The following is a 23,898-nucleotide window of genomic DNA, read 5'->3' on the forward strand; positions in this document are numbered from 1 at the left end:
ACACTGTTCTTCAGCTATCTTTCCCTCCCCCCATCACCTCAAGCACCACCCAGTGGTCGCATCCCATCAATTTCACAGAAACCATGATATACTGACAAATGGTGGATGATTGTGATCTGATTGGAAAATGTATTCATTAAAACAACCAAAGGACTCCAAGGTCAGTGCAGTGAATCAAAGCTACTAAGGGCTCAGCAGTGCATGAAGGTGACCTCTACCATTTCCACTCTAACTCCTGAAACTAACACACTAGGAAAAGACTGTTAGCTCCATAGAATCATAGAATCCCAGAGTTGGAAGAGACCTCAAGAGGTCATCGAGTCCAAAGCAGGACCAACCCTAACTAAATCATCCCAGCCAGGGCTTTATCAAGCTGGGACTTAAAAATCTCTAGGGATGGAGATTCCACCACCTCTCTAGGTAACCCATTCCAGGCTACAATCTATGGGTATGTCTACACTACAGTGCTATTTCGAATTAACTTAATTTGAAATAGTTAATTTGAATTAAGCTAATTCAAAATAATGCATCGATACACAAAAACTATTTCAAAATAGTGTTTTGCTATTTCAAAATATCACATCCACACTGAGTGGACCCTGAACCAAAGTTAAGGCTGGCCGAAACCAGTGCCGGCAGGGCATCAAGTTAGGACTTAGTGTGTGGGGCTGCTTCCTGAGGCTCCCTGAGCTCCGTGCTTAAAGGCACCCTACCCCCACCCTGGACAGAGTTCTGAGGGTTCCCCTGGATACGTCTATGCTACAACGTTAATTCGAACTAACTTAGTTCGAATTAGTTAATTCGAACTAACTTAGTTCGAATTAGTTAATTCGAACTAAGCTAATTCAAACTAACGGATCCAGACTAAAAAACTAGTTCGAATTAGCGTTTTGCTAATTTGAACTAGCATGTCCACATTAAGTGGTCCCTGAACCAGGCTTAAGGATGGCCGGAAGCAGTGCCGGCAGGGCATCAGAGGAGGACTTAGAGCGTGGAGATGCTATCTCAGGCTAGCCGAGGGCTGTGCTTAAAGGGTCCCGACCCCCACCCCGGACAGACAGTTCTCAGGGGTGCCCCGCTTGCAAAGCAGTCCTGGCTTGGAGTGCCCTGAGTGCCCACACTGGGCACATCACAGCACTCGGCCATCAGCCCGGCTGCACTTGCCGCAGGCTGCCATCTGGGGAGAGGGGGAAATTGGGGGGCTGCAGGAGAGCTTCCACCCCCAGAAGCTATTTTGAAATAGCATCGAAATAGGATGCACAATTTGCATAGCTCAAATTGAGTATCTTCTTTCGAGTTACAGTGCAGTGTAGATGCATCCTAAATGGCAAGCCTCCTCCTTTGTAAGGAATAAACTAGTTAGTATTCCCCTCTCTCTCTCTCTCTCTCTCTTTTCTCTCCTACCAGCAGTCTTTCCCCACATGTGTGCAGCTAACATGCTTTAATAAATGTATAACTAACAGCCATTTACCACTCCCAAAAACTAATCTAAGAATCATACTCTGAAACTCTGTAGCACATTTCTGGAGTGATGCTGAAAATGACAGGGGTTGCATAACTCTCTTTGCACTTCTGTTGGTCCTAGGGCACTCCAGGGGTTGACATAACAAAAACAGAGTGTGTGTATTTGTAGTAGGAACCTGTGCAGTAAATGACCTTTGAGCCTTCCACCTGTCACTGAACATTCCAGCCATACACCACGTTTTCTTTGTGATCTGGTATCAAAGACTGCACAATCTCAATGGGGCCAGCCAGCTGTCCTAATATCCTTTGACCAGTTGGAGAAAATATTTGAATAGGGCATGTCCTCCAAAAAAAATATCACTGAGTCCTGAGAGGTACATATCAGAAGTCACATTTGCCATCTCATATTGGTTTACAGTTACATTTTTAAACCTGCTAGAACTGTCAGTGAAATTATTCTACCTTAGGAGCTTTTCATTCTCTTTCTACCTTGTCCCCACTCTCAAGAGAGTTTGAAAGCCAGGAGTTTTTCTTTTTAAAAAGACAGCATCAGTGGAAATTGTTGTCTGTGTCACAAGATGTATTTCTAGAGTGGGCGGTAAGCTTCTTCACTACCACATAAAAAGGAAGCTGCTGGCTTTTGTGTGTGTTTAACATTTCCTACCCCCTTACAAAATTATGCTAATACATACACCTGCAGCACAGATGGTAGAAGTTTTCATCATATGAGATTAACAAGTAAATCTGCAAATCCTATTTTCACATACATCAGCACCTAACTGTGGCAATTACAATAACTGAAAAGATGCTCAAATGTTTATTTCTCCATTAGGACTTTACACCACTATCTAGTCTAAATGGTGCAGTAAATCCCAGTAGAAACGGCTTTTATGGTGATAGTGTTATTTTTACAGCAAATTCAAATATGCTGTTGAATTTTAGTGGAGGGAGAAAGCCACTAAGATATGATTAGAAAGGAGCAGTTTTCTTTAAACCCTTTATTTATGTAAGATGTGCCTGTTATCAAATACCTGCCCATAAAGCCATCACTTGATATGAAAAAAGGTAAGGGGAGAGCAATAAAACCTATTTAATTATTTTGGGCACATCTATACTTAGCACAAAAGATCAATGCTCCAGAGGTCAATCTTCTAGCGTTTGTTTAACAGGTCTAGGATAGATCAGTAAATCGAATGCTGAGAGCAGCCCCCACCCGCATCCAGTACGCCTCCTTCTGAGAGGAGTAAGGGGAGCCAACAGGAGCATTTGCTCCCATTAGTCTCCCATTGTGTGGACACCGCCACAGCTCAGTTTAAGGTAAGCTGACTCCAGCTATGCATTTTGAGTACCTTAAGCTGACCTTCTTGGTCTAGTATAGACCAGGCCTTCTAGAACAACATGTAAAAACAGCTCACTTCACATGACAGTAGCTTTGAGTGGATTCACAATGAAATGATTCCAGAGAGTCTTTCCTCCTGGCCATGGTGTCCTTGACCTCACCATAGGGTTAATTCTGATGTTCTCAGCCAGGCTTGCATCTTTACTTTGTTATGTATTCTGGGAGCCTATCAAGGGGCCAGGCGAAAGTTCTGTTAATGACTACCTACGGGACTGTGAGTAAGTCACTTGACTCTCTGTCTGCTCATATACTCCTTGATGAAATTGGGAATAAACAACACCTCTTCAAAAGAAAAATGTATGTAAAAGCTTCAGAGGGATTAGTCTTTAACTAGAAAAACTTAAAAAACAACTAATAGTCTAGTAGCACCTTAGGGTACGTCTACACTACAGCGCTAGTTCGAACTAACTTAGTTCGAATTAGTTAATTCGAACTAAGGTAGTTCAAACTAACGCATCTAGAACTAAAAACTAGTTCGAACTAGCGTTTTGCTAGTTCGAACTAGCAAGTCCACATTGAGTGGACTCTGAACAGGGCTTAAGGATGGCCGGAAGCAGTGCCGGCAGGGCATCAGAGGAGGACTTAGAGCGTGGAGATGCTGTCTCAGGCTAGCCGAGGGCTGCGCTTAAAGGGTCCCGACCCCCACCCCGGCCACACAGTTCTAAGGGGTGCCCCGCTTGCAAAGAAGTTCTGGCTTGGAGTGCCCTGAGTGCTCACACTGGGCACATCACACCACTCGGCCATCAGCCCGGCTGCACTTGCCACAGGCTGCCATCTGGGGAGAGGGAGTAATTGGGGGCTGCAGGAGAGCTTCCACCCCCAGAAGCCCGCAGAGCCAGCCCAGTCCTCCCCATCGGGGGCTCGTACCCCATTCCTCCCTCACCTCCTTCCACTTACCCTTCCCTAGCCCCCCTTCTTATTGATGTACAAAATAAAGATAACGTTTCTTCCAACATTGACTCTGTCTTTATTGAACAAAACTGGGGGAGACTGGGAAAAGGAGGTGGGAGAGGGGAAGAGAAAGGCTGGGAGAGGGGAGGGCAACTAACATGATCAGGGGTTGGGAACAGGTCCCAGATGAAGAAAGGCTACAGAGACTGGGACTGTTCAGCTTAGAAAAGAGGAGACGGAGGGGGGACAGGATAGAGGTCTCTAAAAGCAGGGGTTGGGTGGAGAGGGTGCATTCAGAAAAGTTCTTCCTGAGTTCCCATAAAGAAGGACTAGAGGACACCAAAGGAAAGGAATGGGTAGCAGGCTTCAAACTAGTAAGAGAAAGTTGTTCTTCTTCACAAAGCAAATAGTTAACCTGTGGAACTCCTTGCTGCAGGACACTGTGAAGGCTACAACTAGAACAGAGTTTAAAGGGAAGTGAGATAAAGTGATGGAGGTTGGGTCCATGGAGTCCTATTAGCCAGAGGGTAGGAGTGGTGTCCCTGCCCAAAGTTTGTGGAAGTCTGGAGAGGGATGGCACGAGACAAATGGCTTGGGCACTGTCTTCGGTCCATCCCCTCCAGGGTCCCTAGGGTTGGCCGCTGTCGGCAGACAGGCTACTGGGCTAGATGGACCTTTGGTCTGACCCAGGACGGCCATTGTAAGCTCAGGGCTCAGGGTCGGGGGTCTCAGTGGACCCCCTTGATTTTCATGCACACCTGGTCCTGGGTGGCCAGGCTGGCAGCTCTCCTGCCCTAGACAGCCACTTTCCTGTGCCTAGTGCGGAGATCGTGGACGAGGTCCACGATGTCCGCACTAGCCCAGGAAGGTGCCCGCCTCTTGCGGTCCAGGGCAAGCTCCCGGGAGCCGCCAGCCTGGTCCCGGCAAGAGGGGGAGGGCTGGGGGGCATCGGGTGGGTGGCTCTGTGCCGTGCCAGGTGCAGGGTCTGCTAGCTGGGTGCTGGCAGGCTTGCACCTGGCACGGGCACCGTAGCCAGCCCGTGCCCCTTTAAGGGGTCCGGGGCCGGGAGGGGGGCATAGAGTTTCCCTGGTGTTGGCCAGAGTGGCCACCAGGGAAACCTGGGGAGGGCTAGCCTCCCACTAGTTCGAACTAAAGGGCTACACAGCCCTTAGTTCGAACTAGCTAGTTCGAACTAGGCGTTAGTCCTCGTAAAATGAGGTTTACCTAGTTCGAACTAAGCGCTCCGCTAGTTCGATTCAAATTCGAACTAGCGGAGCGCTAGTGTAGCACCTATTAAAGTTAGTTCGAACTAACATCCGTTAGTTCGAACTAACTTTGTAGTGTAGACATACCCTTAAAGACTAACAAAACAGGTAGATGGTATCATGAGCTTTTGTGGGCACAACCCACTTCTTCTGTGTGCCCACAAAAGCTCATGATATTTAGTTAATGCTGGTGAAGAACTTCAGTGCAAGATGCCACTTGGTTACTACTCAGGTACTTGCAGAGCCTTGGTGGGCTCTCAGCTCTGCCCATCTTTTCAGGCTGTTAATGTAGAAACAAAGTTGTTCGCATTGATCAACATTCAAAGGTGTGTACTAGGGACAGAACAAGCATCCATTTGGGCGTGTCTTCAGAATACAAGAAAAGCAGCAGAAGAACCAAGACAAACTTTGAAGTTTACAAATTGCTATTTAGACAAGCAGACTTTTACCACATCGCCTTATGTCTAAATAGTCCTGTAATTGAAGAAAGCTCCAAACCACTAGAGAGCAACTCCACCTCCAAAGCAGTTATGCTACAAGCTTTGGTATACATGTGTCTGACCATCCAATTACAGATAAGAAATGTGGCTTGAACATGAAGTTAATACAGGAATAAGATAAGGTGTAGTTCTTCCAGTGATTTTGGCACTGGCAATAATGCTGTTCTGCAGAGCTGAACTAACTTGGGAACAGAATCCCAGATTTAAAGGGACTGAGGTGGAAATACACCTTTAGTATTTTCATTGAAACTAATAGGCTCTATTTATATTGAAAGAATATTACAGCATCTCTTGAGTGCTACAAGAGCAACCTTTGACACATGATTTGATCCCTTGTGCTTCCAATCCTGGCCTATCTATGAAGTGAGACATGTGACATGAATGATAATGTGTGAAGGGCCAAAGTTAAACAATCATTCTGGAGTATCAAGAAACATTTAGCCTGAGAGAAGGATAAAGATTTGGATCTGGTCTTATTTTACCCAATCTGAATAGTCTGCCGTCAGATCACACTAATTCCCCCTTGCCTCTGCCCATTGGCAAAGAACCAGAATGAAAGCCTAATCCCATTGACATCAGTGGGTGTTTTACCTTTATTGATTTCAGTGGGGGAGTAGGCTTGTCACCCAAGCTGTAACAATGCCACAATTACTGGAGAAGCTGCAGCAGACAGGAACTGGGTCTTGCAGTTCCTTTTTCAATAATGTATTTGCTTATCCCAGATTATAGCCAATATTTTCTATTGAGGATCACATCAAAACAGAGTGAACTGTGGGAACCTTGGGAATGTGGACTGCAGTAACACAGCAGGTTCAGTAGCTGCTGTCTCTGTCTCTCTCTGACTTCCCATTAAGCACTTCAAGTTGAATCCTTTAAGTAATCTGAATATTATTAAAAGCAGATATTTCTGGATAAAAAAATTGTGAGGTATTCTGGGGGGAAGGAAGACTGGAGATATGAAGTATATCTGGAGACTTACAAGTGTAACTGAAAACTTATGATTCCAGAATGAGGTTACCCATGCTGCCATCTGCTAACCTTGAATTGACCATTTTCTGTCAAGCACATCCTATATAATTTTTCAGCAAGCTTGGACTCCCTTTGATTTTTGGTTTGCCACTTGTTATTCAAGCCATTTAAAATAGTAGCAGTAAAATAATATTTTAAACTATTTTCTCCTTTAAGTTTTCTTTAAATACACAGGACAGAACAGTAAATTCCTGTTACAGTAAATGTTCCAGAATTCCTTAAATGGTATTTAGCAAACAAACTTCAAGGCAAACTTAAGCAATATTTTCTTTTTGTTTGTGTTATTTTTTATTATCTGTTGTATATCTTTAACATGATAAACTTTAAGTAGTTTAATCTCAAGGACTGTGTCTAACAACATTTTGTTTGATCTCTTTATTTAATGCTGCATTTCAGCCTCAGCGTAATTATATATTTAAAAACCCTTCCTTTTCTCCATTATAGGTACATACACATACACACTCACTCTCCTGACAATATGATTACTTGATACTGACCTGCCAAATTAACTTATTTACTTTACCAACTTGGTGGATATACAGTATCTTGACATTTGCTATTTGAAAATATTATGGATTTTTCACATGGCCAAAGAGCAAATGTCAAGGAAGACAAAGGAGAAAGGAAAAATGTTTAAAGAGAGAAGAGGAAGGAATCAATTGAGATATATAGAAAGAAGGAAAAATGAGGGAGAGGCTGAACAATATGTAATGGGTAGACCGTTAGAACCTGTCCTCTTACAATCACATAAAAGTCATTCCAACTGCTAATTTAACAACAGCAGGGAAAGTTTGATATTAATTGCAAACTGCACCTTTGTACCTAAGGTATTGGACCTCTTGGACAAAAAGGGTATGTCTGCACTACAGCGTTATTTCGAAATATCTTATTTCAAAATAGCTTATTTAGAAATAACGCGTCTAGACACAAAATGCATTTTGAAATAGCATTTTGCTCTTTTGAAATAGGGCATCCACACTGAGTGGACGCTGAAGCGCATTTAAGGCTGGCCAGAACCAGGTCCAGCAGGGCATCAGGTCAGGAGTTACTTTGTGTAGCTACTGCCTGAAGCTATCTGAGGCCTGTGCTTAAATGGACCCCCCACCCCGCCCCGGACAGCCGGTTCTCAGCTTTCCCTGCTTGCTTGCCTACCTTGATGAGGGACAGCAAAGCATTTTGTCTCTGCGTGCTCTAGTTGCCCTCACTTGGGACACCACAGCACTCTGCAACATGGAGCCAGAGATGCCCCTGAGCACTCTGGTGCTTCTCGTGGACATGTTGCTGACAGCCTGGCTGCACTTTCTGCAGTCTGACATCCGGGAGGTCCATCAGGGGGCTGTCAGTATCCAAGAGGCCCTGCAGGAGAGCTTCCACTCTGAGGAGCACTAAGAGCCTCCCTGGTCTGCCCCACTGGGAGCTTGTGCCTCATTCTTCCCTCACATCTTTCCATCTACCCCTCCCTAACTCCCCTTCCGGATGTCAAATAAAATACATGTATTTTCATGAACACAAACTCTTTTTATTTAACAAAACTGGGAGGAGGGGGAATGAAACTCTGGTGAGACTAGGGAAAGGAGGTGGGAGAAGGGAGAATAAAGGGTATCATAGACGGCCGCATTCCTCCATCTAGCGCGGAGATCATAGATGTTGGGGGCATCCCCCCCAAACCTGAATAAGGTCCATGATCTCTGCCCTGGACCAGGAAGGCGCCCACCTTCTCCGGGCCCTGGCAGGCTCCTGGGAGCTGGCAGACTGCTCCTGGGGAGTGGTGGTAGGCTGGCTGCCAGTGTCTTGCTGGCTCATGTTTTGGGGCCACTGGGTCAAGGGCAGTGACTGCTGGCTCTGGGCTGGCAGGCTTGGAGCTGGCACAGACACTGTGGCCAGAGTCACCCCTTTAAGGGCTCCAGGGAGGGGGAGGAGTGTTCTTGGTTGAGGCTGGAGTGGTCACTAGGGCACCCTGGGAAGGCTGGAGGCCCCCTATTTTGAAATAAGTGTCTACACAGCACTTATTTCGAAATAGCTATTTTGAATTTGACGTTATTCTTCATGGAATAAGGTTTACCAAATTCGAAATAAGTGCTCCACTATTTCAAATTACAGCCGGTCCCCAAGTTACGAACGGGTTACAGACCAAATACTTGGCCGTAACTCGAAATGTTCATAAGTCGGACCCAATTGAGTTACATTGTGACCGCGCTGTTCGTAAGCACGGTCGCATTCGTAACACGAGAACAGCCTTTACAACCACTTAATGGGAGGTTTGGTCATAAATCAACCTTTTGTAACTCAGGGACCGGCTGTAATTTCAAAATAGCGGTTTGGCTGTGTAGACATACCCAAATAGAGCTACTTAAACATTTGTCAATGAAAAAATGTTCAATGGCAAAATACATTTTCAGGAAATTAAAATGAAAGGAAATTAAAATGCTCATGAAACATTTGGCCCCATCAATATTTTTTCAATTTTTGATTAAATAAACATTTTTGTTTAAATTCAATTTTTTAAAAACGTTTCATCTTGGTTTCGGGTTTTCTCCCTTCTTGAAAGCAAAATGAAATGAAAATTCTCTTTAATAGAAATCTCAAAAGCTACATGAAAGGTTTCAGTTTAAATGAACATTTTTTTCATAAAACTGTTTCACAGACTATTTTTCTAGTAGTCCTTGGCAAAGCATACCTTCAATGTTATATCATATACCCTACTAGAGGATTTACCTTGCATTGTTCAAGTCCTTAACAAATAATTTTTGTTTTTCTCCATTTACATCATTGCTCTGTGGTGGGGCTGGTGGTGAGAAGTTCAGTATGCAAGCTGATCCAGGGAGAATTATTCTAACCCTTTCTTACCACAGCAGCTTGGAGCCACATGAAAAGCACCTGTCCATGGCTGCTGCAGCTGCAGCAGGCATAGCCGGGGGAGGAGTGCATATCCCCCTGCTGGGGGACAAACACACACACAGACAAACTCTCTGAAATATAGAGTAGATAGCTGTCCCGTTCTCCAGCCCTGCCCCCTGCCTGGCCCAGTGGAGTAATAGCTGTTCCAATCCCTATCTCTGGCCCTTGCTGCCCCCTTGTGGTCATTCTGCAGTATAACTCTCTCCTACCGGACCTCTCCCTTTCCATTTGATGTGAAACAATCATATTCCAGGCATATCCCATTGTCCTGGCATAACTTAAAGCAAGGTCAGGATTTGGTTATGATAAGAGGAAGTTGCATAGCAAATGTGATGGTTTAGCTCTTGCCGTTTAAGAAGAGTTCTTGAACAGACTCATGGACAGATGGATGGACAGACAAACAGACATATATTTCTAAAATATGCAGTAAAATGTATGTTCCACTATTATACTGATATTTTAAAAAAACACAGCAGACAATGAGGAAAGTAGAAACTCACAGTAACAAAATGGTAATAAAGGTACTCTGACATTTGCAGTTATTCATAATGATATAGTGTATACATTCCTGTGCCACATAGTCATACACAAGGTGGTAGGCAAATTGATAGGAAGTGTGGTAACCTTTTATGCCATGGCTACTCTGATATTTTGTACGTGCATTTCTGAACTGAAGGACAGGTAGTCAAGGAAAACAACTTGGATAAAGATGGGTTAAACGAGGACAGTGCCAACCCAAAAAGAGCTCGACAGGAACTGCTGGGTACTTGGCAGATCGTGAAAACTTTCTGTCACATGCAGGGTGGACAGTCAACGTTTTCCACACTGTGCCACACAGCAAGGGCTAGAGAGACCATAGTTCAGGGGGGTACTAGGAAGCCTAGGAGAGGGTGGTTTAACTCAGGTCTGGGTACTGGAATGTGGACTCGGGAGCCCCAGGGTTGGGGCCTGGGAGCAGAAATTCTAAATCTAAGATCAATGTGAAATATGCTTAAGCCCTGAGCCTGTAGCCCAGGTTCAGTGGACTCATGTCCTACTAACCCTGCATTTCCACTGCTGCATAGACATATAGTAAACGAACAGACTACATAATTAAGGTTGTGTGAAAGCAACCTGAAGGGCTGCAAAGTCATTTGTTGTGTTTGTTATAGGTTGCTAGTTTAGTTAGGAAATTTTAAAAGGGATCTTTAAAAAAAAAAAAGGAAGATGTGCTATGGAGCAAATCCTCCATGGTGTGTACAGCTACCACACTTTTCATGTTGTCCTCATGAAGTCTTTGGCTTCGCTGAAACAAAGCCCAGGACATTTGCTACCACATTCCTTTGTATAGTTTATATTCATAATAACATATTTATCTCCACGCCAGTCCACTGAGTAAGATATTGCACATAGAACCTAATGAAACAAGGCCCTAATCCTTGACTAGATCCTCAAGGTGCAACTGTAGTACAAAAAAATAAATAATAACACCATTGTCATGAGGCTAAAAGCCATTTCTGTTTCACCAAAATGTCCATGAATCATTTTTCCCATTATTTGGTCACCGCTACTGATGACCATGGTGTTTACATATGGACAATTGCTGGATGAACAGAGGTGCTGATCTTGAAAGAAACAGTAGTAGAAACAAAAAGGAATACATGTTCTTTGTGTTCAAGGCCCTGCACCGATTTCTGGGAGATGTTTTTAACCTTAATTGGAGAAGAATACCAGACCTATGGGTCAATGTTTCCTCTAATATTTTCCATCTATGAGCGGATTTTTCCATTCATGTGCAGAATAATTTTTCTTTGTGCACAGAATCACGTATGAATGTGCACCACCAGGAGAAACACAAACCTAGTTGTGGGCACTCTGCTAATCAGCTGGGTGGCATTTGAATCTTCTTGAGCGGCTGCAGAAGCACCCAGGTTACAGGGAACACTGCTCTGAGTATTTGATTGAGAAGAAAGGCAGGTCTATAAGAAAGAAGAAATTTATCTCTTCCTAGGCATTTGGCTATGAACGATATACAAACTGAACATCAAAATCTCAATATGGCCAATATTTATTTCCTGAAAATGTAGTGCAGAAACATCTATATCCAAACCACAGCCTGAATCCAAATATCCAGGAAGTGCGCATGCCCCTACAGGTTTCCTTGGAAAGACCTGTTCTTGCTATTCTAGAAGCAGAAAAAGTAGCAGAGGCAAAGCAGTTCTAATTGTAATTTTAGAACTGTTATTCTGAATGTAGCCAAAGATTTGCTTCTTCAAGTCTATACAAAATGGAAAGCTGACAACATTTTTATTCTGTGACTCTTCATTGTCAGAATCTCTTACGGGAAACAATTCAGAAGCTCAGCCACTGAAGCCTATCACTTTTTTATGTACTCCTTTTAATACAGGGGAGATATTTATAACTGTTGCCGTCTGTCTTGAAATAAGTATACAGTGCAAGGCTACCCATTGTGTATCTTACCCATTGAGCAAAGAAAGGCAAAGACAAATAAAAAACAATACAGACAGGACATACGGAAGATACTGACAATATCATAGAGCTTCTGGTATTAGGAATACTAAGAACTGAGTTTGGAAGAACACTAAACATTAGTACTGGTTCTGTTTAGGCTCATCTTCAATCCATTAAAATATTAACCTACTATTTATTTCTCTTTCGTCTTTGTTTTCCTAGTCTGTTTTTTTATTTTTGTTTCTTTGTATCTATTCTATAGAACTGAATAGTGCTGAGCTGCTGAGAAATCACATATCACTGGATTTTTGTTTAGTTCTAGGCATAATTTGAGACAATTTAACATGAATAGCAAATTCTGTATTCACATCTTTTATTTATTAAGGCTCTTCAAAATACAGGAAAAGGGGGGGACAAAAACCAGTTCTGCATAATACAGGGAACATCACAGTGGAGAAACAGAAGGACAAAGAAAGAAAGGCTATATTTGAAAAGAAAAGATATTGACCCTGCTTATCACCAGCCCAGAGATGTATTCAAAGATGGAAACAGGAAGTTGACAGCCAGACTCAGTCATTCTCTGACCTGTACAGCTCTGTTTCTAACCCCGGCAGCAGTTAAAGCAACTTTGGGGTAACTGTAGCCTACCTCAATGATTCCCAAAGGAAGATCCATCAGACTGAAGATGGAGAACTTTGGTATCCCTGACCTACCAGGAAGGGAGAGTAGCATGCAAGACAACTGCAGCAGTTTTATACATATGGGAGATTTCCCCCATCCTTCCAGGGAATTCACAGCTCTCCAGATATTACCAGTAATTGTCCCATTTGCACCACCTAAGTGACCATGAACCCTGGGGAGAAAATCTGGCCCTGTGTATTTGCTTGTCTTTAACATTGGCCTAAATCATAGCTCTATGTAAGTCTCACACTGACTACATGGTACTGGGACATACCATCAAACCCCAGACACACACTTACTCCTGACCTGAAGTTAGCCCCCTATTTTTGTTTCAATATTTTCAACAGTTTAACAAGGAATCTGCTGAATGAGTAACCACATGTTCCCAAAAAAGGTGTCTGCTCCTGCAGAGTGCCAGACATGTTTTCAAAAGATGTAATATGCAGTATTGCCAGAATGCACTGGGAAAGGCTCAAAGTTTAATCATCTCATAGTCATTTTCTGTTCTTAGTAACCACTAAGTCACAGGGAAAAGAAGATTCCAAGCACACGCAAGGGAAGGCGTATTGATCATTTAGCCATGGTGTATCATTCAGGATCCCTCTTGCTTTCCTTGGGGGAACAGTGTTAAATTAGACAGGGTTCTGGATATTTACCCAGCATTTGGGAAAGATAACAAATCGCTATCTGACTCTTGTTATAGATCTGATTGAGCTCTCCTTGGTGGACATTTGTCTGACTGTTGGGAGGTGATCCAAACACTGAATCCTACCTGCCCTTAGCTTGTTGGGTACAGACAGAGTTAGGCCGTGGCTTCGGACTTCTAAGCACACACTATAGATGCAGACCTTGTGTCTAGAATCATAGAATCATAGAATAATAGGACTGGAAGGGACCTCGAGAGGTCATCGAGTCCAGCCCCCCGCCCTCAAGGCAGGATCAAGCTCCGTCTACACCATCCCTGACAGATGTCTATCTAACCTGTTCTTAAATATCTCCAGAGAGGGAGATTCCACCACCTCCCTTGGCAATCTATTCCAATACCCAATCTATTCTAACACCCCTTTAGGCTCTTGACACCCTCTAGTCCAATTGTCTTGCCCTAAGACTAGTACTGTCTTCCCCAAACTTTCCCAACAGCTCTTGTGCATTTCCCAGAACCTCACCAAAGGTGAAAGCTTTCTAGTTCATAGATTACTCCTTCAGGGGCATGCTGCAGTGAAAGAAACAGACACACAGGTAGACTGCACAGGATTCTAGAACACCAATTCTCTTTACTTAACCACAGGTCTAGACACACTAATGAACACACTTATCCATATTTCCCCATTCTCACTATCCTGGAGGTTCTTTGGGCTGGACAGTGTCCTCTGGGACCTTTCCCTGCAGTTCATTACTTCCAAATTATGGAACTTGTCTAGCCCTGCTAGCTGTCTCTTCTCCTTCCAGTTACTGCTGAGGGACCCTCTCCTTCATAACCTTCAGACCCCTTTGTCAGGGAGCTGCCTGATGAGCCTCAACATGAGATAGCAGCTTTTCCAGCTGCCATGATTGCCAGGCAACTTCTCCCCTGATAAACCAGTTCTGCTATTTATTCTCATAGGCTACATCTAGACTGGCATGATTTTCCGCAAATGCTTTTAACGGAAAAGTTTTTCCGTTAAAAGCATTTGCAGAAAACAGCGTCTAGTTTGGCATGGACGCTTTTCCACAAAAGCACTTTTTGCGGAAAAGCGTCCGTGCCAATCTAGACGCGATTTTGCGCAAAAAAAGCCCGATCGCCATTTTCGCCATCGGGGCTTTTTTGCGCAAAACAGTTTTCAGCTGTCTACACTGGCCCTTTTGCGCAAAAGCATTTCTGGAAAAGGGCTTTTGCCCAAACGGGAATGTCAAAGCATTTGTGCAAGAAGCACTGATTTCGGACAGTAGAACGTCAGTGCTTTTGCGCAAAATCAAGTGGCCAATGTAGACAGCTGGCAAGTTTTTCTGCAAAAGCACCTGCTTTTGCAGAAAAACTTGCCAGTCTAGATGCAGCCCATTTGAAAAGAAAACCATCCACATTTCATGATTCTCTGCTATAAGCTCTGTACCATCACCCCTCAGAATTCTAGCTCGGTAAAAGGAAAACAGAGACGTAAACAAGATGCACATTCAGAAAAGATAAACTTGAAAAACAACAAATAGTCAGGTAGCACTTTACAGACTAACAAAACATGTAGAAGGTATCATGAGCTTTCGTGGGCACAGCCCACTTCTTCAGATGATTGTGCCCACAAAAGCTCATGATACCATCTACATGTTTTGTTAGTCTACAACATGCTACCAGACCATTTGTTGTTTTTCAAGTTTATCCTGTACAGACTAACTCAGCTACCCCCTGAAGATTCAGAAAAGAGTCTGCAGCTTGGTAAAGGTTCATACACAGAGGCTGTGTCTAGACTGGCCGGTTTTTCCGGAAAATCAGCCGCTTTTCCGGAAAAACTTGCCAGCTGTCTACACTGGCCGCTTGAATTTCCGCAAAAGCACTGACTTCCTACTGTAAGAAATCAGTGCTTTTTGCAGAAATACTATGCTGCTCCTGTTCGGGCAAAAGTCCCTTTTGCACAAAACTTTTGTGCAAAAGGGCCAGTATAGACAGCTTAGATTTGTTTGCCGCAAAAAAGCCCCGATCGAGAAAATGGCGACCGGGGCTTTTTTGCGGAAAAGCGCATCTAGATTGGCATGTGCCAATCTAGACGCTCTTTTCCGCAAATGCTTTTAATGGAAAACTTGTCTGTTAAAAGCATTTCCGGAAAATCATGCCAGTCTAGACGTAGCCAGGGAGTTCATAATCTCATGAAGAATTCATAAACTGTACATAGATGGATTGTCCCAAGTGTTACAACACATAGGATCAATGTAGTGTTTAAAAATGCATTTAAGTAACTTGTATGAAAGGATCAGGCCAGAGGGATACATGAGAGTAACTCAAGTAGTGTATAGTATCCTCAGACTCAGTAAATCTCTGTTTCCAGGGTAAACTGGCAGGGGCTAGTCTAAACCAGCAAGAACTTGCAAGAATCAATCAGTGTAATTAAGGACATGGTGCTAATTAAGTGGGTTTAGAGAGTCAAGTGAGCCAAGGCTAGTTGGAACACCTGGGGCCAATTAAAGAACCAGCTGAGACTGGTTTAAAAGAGTTTCCCTGCAATTAGTTAGTGTGTAGGGAGCTGAGAGGATGGAGGGAGTGCTGCTGAGAGGATGGAGGGTTTTGTAGCTGTTTTATGGCTGGTGTTGGAGACCTTTATAGGCAGCTGCTATTACTGAGCCCTGGGCTGGAACTTGGAGTAGAGGGTGGGCCTGTGTTTCCCCCAATATCCACGGGTTTGGGAAAAGAAAGGGGTCTACCCAGCCCTGTATCATTTGAAGAGCCGTCCAAGACTGTGAAGTTGCATTTTCCCTCTATGCCTTGTGCTGGCCAATGATAGGAATAGCACAACAAATAGCAAGCTGATGCCGTAGGTATGGTGCCTAAATTGAGGGCTGCTGTGAGCCTCTGAGGCAAGCAATCCACCTTGAAGTGCAGAACCCACCTAGTTTGAGTAGGAGCTCTGTCACACTTGCTATATTAAAAATAAATATAAGCCCAATGATGCATATGACTAGGTAACTGGCACAACTTTGTTTTCTGTGTTCTGAATCTTTACTGCCGAGATTTTCAAAAGCAGATGCCTATCATGAAGCTCACATGTTCCAACTGAAAGTGCTGAGCAGTTCAGTAAGTCAAGAGGGCTCTGTGCAAAGGTGAACACCCATGTGGAACTGTTTGCAGGTTCGAGAGTAAAACTTCCAGTAAAGAGCTCACATAATAAGTGTGTTTTATTGCTGAATCAGATCATCCAGTCCACTGAATTAAAATGTTTTACAATTACAATAGTTCAGTTGAGTTAAAATCTAACATTTTCAGAAGAAAAACATTTTGTGCACTGAAAAAAATGCCAAGAAACTTTCCCAAAAGAGAATGGAGGCCCATTTGCAATTTACAACGTGGCTAATCTGGAGAGAGTTAATTATAATAGTATTAATAAAATTGGGATTAAAGACTAGAGAGATTTGTTCTGTATGTTTGTGGTTCATGTAACAACGCTTTGTGTTGTTCACGCTAGCGTTGCCAGGTGTCCAGTTTTCAACCAAATACCCAGTCAAAAAAGGGACCCTCCTCAACTGTCCCCAGCATAGTGAAAATGAGTAAGTGAGGGAGGGTGACGGAGAGCAAAAGATGGAGACAAGCATAGGATGGAGCAAGCATAGACTACGTCTACACTTCAGGAATTTGTCAGCAGAGGCAATGCAAATGAAGCAGTCATTAGCATTTCTCGTGCTCCCATTTGCATAGTCTCTTCTGACCCGTTTTGCAAAAGAGTTTTTTGAGCAAAAAAACGCAGTGTAGACAGGGCCATTTTACACACACACACAAAACCCCTTTTGCGCAAGAACCTTTATCCCTCAAAAAAGCAGGTATACAGGAGCTTGCACAAAAAGGGGTTTTTGCCCCATCTACATTGCAGTTTTTTTGTGCAAAAACCTCTTCCGCAAAACAGATCGGAAGAGACTATGCCAATGAAAGCACGAGAAATGCTAATGAGCGCTTCATTTGCATTGCCTCTGCCAACAAATTCCTGCAACGTAGGCATAGCCCATAGTAGGGCCTCAGAGAAGGGATGAGGGCAAGGGTGTTTGATTTTGTTTGGTCAGAAAGTTGGCAGCCCACCCATTTCCCCTATATCTTTCTTTCACTTCTTCTCTGAAGAACAATTTGACAGTTTGGGGTTTTTTAAGAAAATAAAAATGTTTTCTGTTTCTGCAGTAATGAACAAATCAAGTACTAATACAAGAACAATTAGAGAGGTGGCCAAGAATAAGAATTCATGCTTAAGACCATCTACAACCTGATCCCTTCTAAAGCTATGAGGAGCTCTGACATGCGGTACCTCCGTAAGCAATTAATATGTGGCTTGGATGTGGTGATGAGACCTGAGGACCAAAGGCAGAGGGACTGATCAGCAAAGAAGTGAAACTCATCCTGAAATGCTGATCCCATTGCTACGATGAAGTAGAATATATATCTAAAAACAGACCTATTGCATTAGGATCACAGGAATTGCTTCACTGACAGCCTATTATAAAGCTCCAACTGGGTCCAGCTTTCTGCAGCCATTTCATAATTATATTTATCAGAATGAATAATGTGCAAAAGTGCACATCTTTTTTTAAATATTTCTTATTGAAACAAGTATGCTAGGAGTATCATGCAGAGTCCTTCTACAGCTAACAAGATTTGTATGTTCTAAACATAGAGAACATAGTATAAGGAATAGTCTGCTTTATACTATTGGATCTACATACCTTTCTGTGCCTGTTTCCCCTCTTACCTTGAGTGATTCTTGTCTGCTTACATTTTAATCTCTACAGGGCCGTCACAGTCAGTGTTCCCTGTAAGCTGTGCACTTGGGCGGCCATCCAGGAGAGATTTAAGTGCTGCCCAGCTGGATTGGAAGACTGCCCACAATCAGCAGCATGTGTTCCTACTGCTGGAGCACATCCACACTTGCCTCAGTGCACATAACAAAATGTATTATGCACATGGGGAAAGAATTAGAGGGGATGCTGATCAGAGTGTCTTTTCATTTCTTTGTTTACAATACCTAGCACGGTGGGACCCCAATTTCAGTGAGGGTATGTCTACACTACAGAGTTTTTTCAGAAAAACTTGAATTACATCCACACTGCAATCGCGTTCTTTCAAAAGAAAATTGAAAGAACAGAGGGGTTTTTTTCTGACATTAGTAAACCTCTTTCTGTGAGGAAGAAGCCTTTTTCTGAAAGAGTTCTTTCAAAAAAGAGCTCTTTCAGAAAAAGGCCCATGTGGACAAGGAAGAGGGTTTTCTTTCGAAAGAAGAGGCCTCCGCCCTCCCCAAATGCCCCTTTCCTGAGGGTCCCTCTTTTCCAGGACTTCCCCCCCCCCCTCCTCCTGTGCAGGGACTGCAGCCTGAGAGTGCCTTACCTCCATGAGGAGGGCCCCAATGGTGGACTTCCCCACACCAAATTGGTTGCCCACCAACCGGTAGTTATCGGGGATGGTGAGCTTCCAGAGGGCGATTGTGACCTGCTTCTCCAGCGGGATGGCAGGATGCAGGCGGGTATTGCACCTCCGGAGGGTGGGGGCGAGCCAGGCACACACTTTCAAAAAGGTGGCCTTCTGCAGGTGGAAGTTTTGGCGCCACTGCTGGTTGTCCCACCGCTCCATGACTAGCCAGTCCCAGCAGTTGGAACTGGTGTCCAGCCTCCAGAAACACTTTCCACTGAGGGTTGCAGTTGCAAAGATGTTACTCCTGCACCCAGGAAGAGCAAACCAAGAATGAGCTCTGGGTCGAGCTCAGTCATGACCCGGAAGGAAACTAGCAGAAAGTGCTGCAGAAACTGTAGCATGGCCATGTGGGGCCATCACATGCCATGGGGCAGCTCTGGCTCCATGGCACCAAGAGAAAAGCTGTGGCATCCAAAAAAGCAGGGCAGCCACAATAGGCACTGTGAGAGCTTTGCTGTCCCTCGAAGTGGTAGGCAAGCAGGCAGCAGAAGCAGAGAAATGGCTGTCCAGGGGGTTCCCAGTAAGCACATGTTTCTGCTAGGCTCTGGCACCAGCACTTAGAAGCAACTCTGTGCTTGCCTGAAGTGGTTCTGGGTGGCCTTATATGCAAGAGAGTGTCCAGTCTGGATGCTTTGATAGTGTGGACGCTCTCTTTCGGAAGCAGTTTTTTCGGAAGATTTCTTCCGGAAAAGCTTCTTCTGAAAGAAGCCTGCAGTCTAGAGGTAACCTTAGACTCTTTAGAGATTACTATCATAGAAGTAAATAAATAAATAATGATGACCATAGACAACGTTTTCATGATTTTTGTTAAGTCTTCTCAGCATATATACTGTTCTTTGGGGTGATTTTTGAGAAATTTCTGGAATCCATTCATCTCTCATAAGGACCTTTTTTGACTTCCACTACTATGTGATGCCCAAAATCCCTGAAAAAGCAGAATGTACAGAAATTCCTGTGCCTGAGAAGTTGAGTCACACACTGATGAGATCCACTCAAGCACTATTCATGCATTTAGTGGAGAATTTGTATCTTGGTCCCACTGTTCACTCAGTACTTGTTTATTTGTCCAGCACTTTTAATTGAGTTCCACACTGTACATGTCTAACCAGCATGCTTCTAGTTCACTCAATCCTTTATTCCCTTTTCTATACATTCCTAGTACACTTCTTTGAAACTTTGTAAAGTTCACTTATTGGGAGATACTCTTGCACAAAAATTCTTCCAGAATAATGGGGGTCTGTGGATGTGTTCCATAGGCTGCCTTGTGCTTCCAGAGTTGTTCATCCATTTGATCACCAAGGTGTAGATCCAGATTCATAGCTGGACTGAGTGCTAGAGAACCAAAGCAGAGAAAAAAATTTTCAGCATCAGGTCCTGGAGCAGATGTGGATCTGTTCCATTAGAGCTCCTTCAGCCCAATGGATGAAGTTATCTAGAAGACACTCCCATGCTGTTCTACCCACATAATTCACAAGTCTCAGAGGGGTAGCTGTGTTAGTCTATAACTTTAAAAACAATGAGTAGTCCTGTAGCATCGTAGGTCATGTCTACACAAGTAAGTTATTTCAAAATAACTTATTTTGAAATAACCCCTGAAATGACTATTTCGAAATAGCATGTCCCCAGTACAAGGAAGCCTCAAAATTTGTTTGAGGCAGTCTCCCTTAATGTGGACGTGCTACCTCAACTTAGAGCTCCAGGAAATACAGGAGAGCAATTACTCTGAATAACTGTGGGGAGTAGTTATTTCGAAATAGCAGCAGTGGTGCAGCCACACTAATGCAATTTTGAAATAAGCATTATTCCCCAAGGAAAGCAGTGGTACAGATTTTGAAATTACCAGCCTGTTATTTTGAAATAATGGGCTTCGGAGTGTGAATGCTCCACTTATTTCAAAATAAGGGGGGTTATTTTGAAATAACTCCCTACTGTAGAACAGGGCTGTGAAACTAGCAAAAATATATATAGCATCATGAGCTTTTGTGGGCAAAACCCACTTCATCTGATGATAAGCTGGAGTGGAAATAATAGAACCAAGACATTTATGATAAGAGGGGGAAGAAAAAAAGTGCCTATCAATTATAGGACCGGTGCTAATGAGGCTTTAAGGGTATGTCTACACTACAGCACTAATTCAAACTAACTTAATTCGAATTAGTTAATTAGAAATAAGCTAATTAGAATTAGTGCATCTAGACCTAAAAACTAATCGAATTAGCATTTTGCTAATTCGAAATAGCATGTCCACATTGAGTGGACCCTGAACCGAGGTTAAGGATGGCCGGAACCAGTGCCGGCAGTGCATCAGGTTAGGACTTAGAGTGTGGAGCTGCTGCCTCAGGCTAGCCGAGGGCTGTGCTTAAAGGGACCCGACCCCCACCCCAGACAGACAGTTCTCAGGGTTCCCCGCTCGCTTGTCTAACTCGATGAGGGACAGCAAAGCAGTCCTGGCTTGGAGTGCCCTAAGAGCCCACACTCGGCACATCACAGCACTCGGCCATCAGCCCGGCTGCACTTGCTGCAGGCTGCCATCCGGGGAGGTCAATCAGGGCGCTGTCAGGATCCAGGAGGCCCTGCAGGAGAGCTTCCACCCCGGGGAGCCCGCAGAGCCACCCCAGTCCTCCCTATCAGGGGCTCCTGCCCCTTTCCTCCCTCACCTCCTTCCACTTACCCCTCCCTAGCCTCCCTTCCTGATGTACAAAATAAAGGACACGTGTGTTCAAAAATAGAAACTTTCTTTATTTAACAAAACTGGGGGGGGGGGAATAATCTCTGGGGAGACTGGGAAAAGGAGGTGGGAGAGGGGAAGAGAGAGGGTGGAAAAGGGGAGGGGAAAACCTGGGAGGAGGGAGCTAGAAGGGGGAAGCCAGGGGAAGAAGGAGGAGGGAAAGTATAAAACTATGGTACGCCCACATCTTGAGTACTGTGTACAGATGTGGTCTCCTGACCTCAGAAAAGAGATTTTGGCCTTGGAAAGGGTTCAGAAAAGGGTAACTAAAATGATTAGGGGTTTGGAACAGGTCCCATATGAAGAGAGGCAGAAGCGACTGGGACTTTTCAGTTTGGAAAAGAGGAGACTGAGGAGGGATATGATAGAGCTATATAAAATCATGAGTGGTGTGGAGAGGGTGAATAAAGAAAAGTTATTCATTAGTTCCCATATTATAAGGACTAGAGGACACCAAATGAAATTAATGAGTAGCAGGTTTAAAACTAATAAAAGAAAGTTCTTCTTCACACAGCACATAGTCAACCTGTGGAACTCCTTGCCACAGGAGGCTGTGAAGTCTAGAACTATAACAGAGTTTAAAGAGAAGTGAGATAAATTCATGGAGGTTGGGTCCATGGAGTGGTATTAGCCAGGGGGTAGGAATGGTGTCCCTGGCCTCTGTTTGTGGAAGGCTGGAGATGGATGGCACGAGACAAATCGCTTGGACATTTTAAGAAAGGATACAATTAAATTAACATTTTTTTAATTGTATCCTTGGGTATATATGATTGTGACAATTTTCTTCCACTATTTGATCTGAGGAAGTGGGTCTGACCCACGAAAGCTCATCATCTAATAAACCGTCTTGTTAGTCTTTAAAGTGCTACATAGTCCTGTTTTTTGTTTGGATTTACTAAGGTTGGGACACTTTCAGTCCACTTAATTAGCTTCATTAGCACTTGTCCTACATTTGACAGGCACTTTTTTTTCTTCCCTCTCTGTGTTTCTGTTGTTTCTACTCCATTTCATCATCTGAAGAACTGGGTTTTGCCCACAAATCTCATGATTCTATATATATTTTTGTTAGTCTCAGGTACCACAGGACTACTCATTACAATTCACAGGGATAAGCATAAAAGTGCATTCCTGTTCTATGTGCTGGTCCCTGCCAGCTCCTGCCAACAGGGTACTTTCATAAGGCAGAGTTCCCTCCATACACACCTATTGGATAGTCCCCTATCCCTATATTTAGCCCTCTCTGAAACAGTGAATCCAGACAAGTTCTGCTGCACAGGAGTCTTCCATAGCCATGAAGGAAGGGGCTAGCTTTGCCTCTAATTGCAGTATAAGCATAAGTAACAAATTCAGGCACAGCAGGTTCAGCGAGCATCCTCGCCCATCCATTAGGGATGAGGTGCTCATATCTCTGAACGGAAATGACCCTTGGTTAGAAGACTTGATTATAAACTTGTATTGAAATAAAAACTTGGGCCATAAATCACTGGAAAGATTTCAAATAATTTACTTTGCGAAATATCATCTCTGATCTTACCAGTACCTGGATTCCTGTCCTTTGGACTCTGAATATCCAGACAGTGTACTAAAGGGGTTGTTCCACAACGGGGATTTGGGGAACCATGCACACATCCCTACTACCTTCTTCAGGCCCACCAACATGGGGAGGGAGGAAAGGGGCAGTTGCCCAGTGGAAGCAGCTGGAGCCCAGGCCCTTTAAATCGCCAATGGAGCACCACACCTTGCACTCCGCATGGCTCCGCGGGCTGGGGGGCACACCATGGTCTGAGTAGCACCGAGGGCTGGCTGACCCCCGGCTCCACTGCTTCCGTTTCCGGGCCGGGGTCACAGAGCCTGGCCCCTCCCACACCTTGCCCAGGTGCCCACGGTGGATGTCAGCCCTGAGGGCCTTTCTTGCATGTTTTTCCAGGACCTTGAAAGTGCTTCTTTTAAATCCCAGCATCTGTTTTTTAATTTGAATCCACTAAACACTCCTCCGCCCTTAACCATCTAGCTGTACTCCTTACAGAAATTCTGATTTAGCACAGCTGCCCCAGTGTCCCCCGCCTCAGCACAACTAAAGTCCAGGATTCATGCTGAAGCAAGCGGCATTCTGGGGGGTGGAGTGTGGGTGGAGCCATGCCTGGCAGTTTGGGAAGGCAATTCCTTCCCCCACTTCTAATACCCTCCACCCATGCTGCCCTTCATCACAAAGAATGAGTGACAGTGTGGTTGGCTGTCCATAGAGTTCAACCTGCACGTATACAGGGCCTAACATGACATTGGTTCCCTCTTTAACACCTTCAGGATGACGTCAGTGCATTGCAGAGGATGGTGGCTGAGTTTGACTGTAGCAGAAACAAGTTTTTATCCTGTCCGGTTTTCACATCTTTCTGATATGTGAAACCAGGCCCCGGCATTAATTGCTTCTTTAGTGCCTTGCTTCGTAGACAGCACACAAGCCAGAC

Source organism: Pelodiscus sinensis, chromosome 1 (assembly GCF_052426305.1).
Source record: "Pelodiscus sinensis isolate ZL-2025 chromosome 1, ASM5242630v1, whole genome shotgun sequence".
In the NCBI taxonomy this organism is placed as follows: domain Eukaryota; kingdom Metazoa; phylum Chordata; order Testudines; family Trionychidae; genus Pelodiscus; species Pelodiscus sinensis.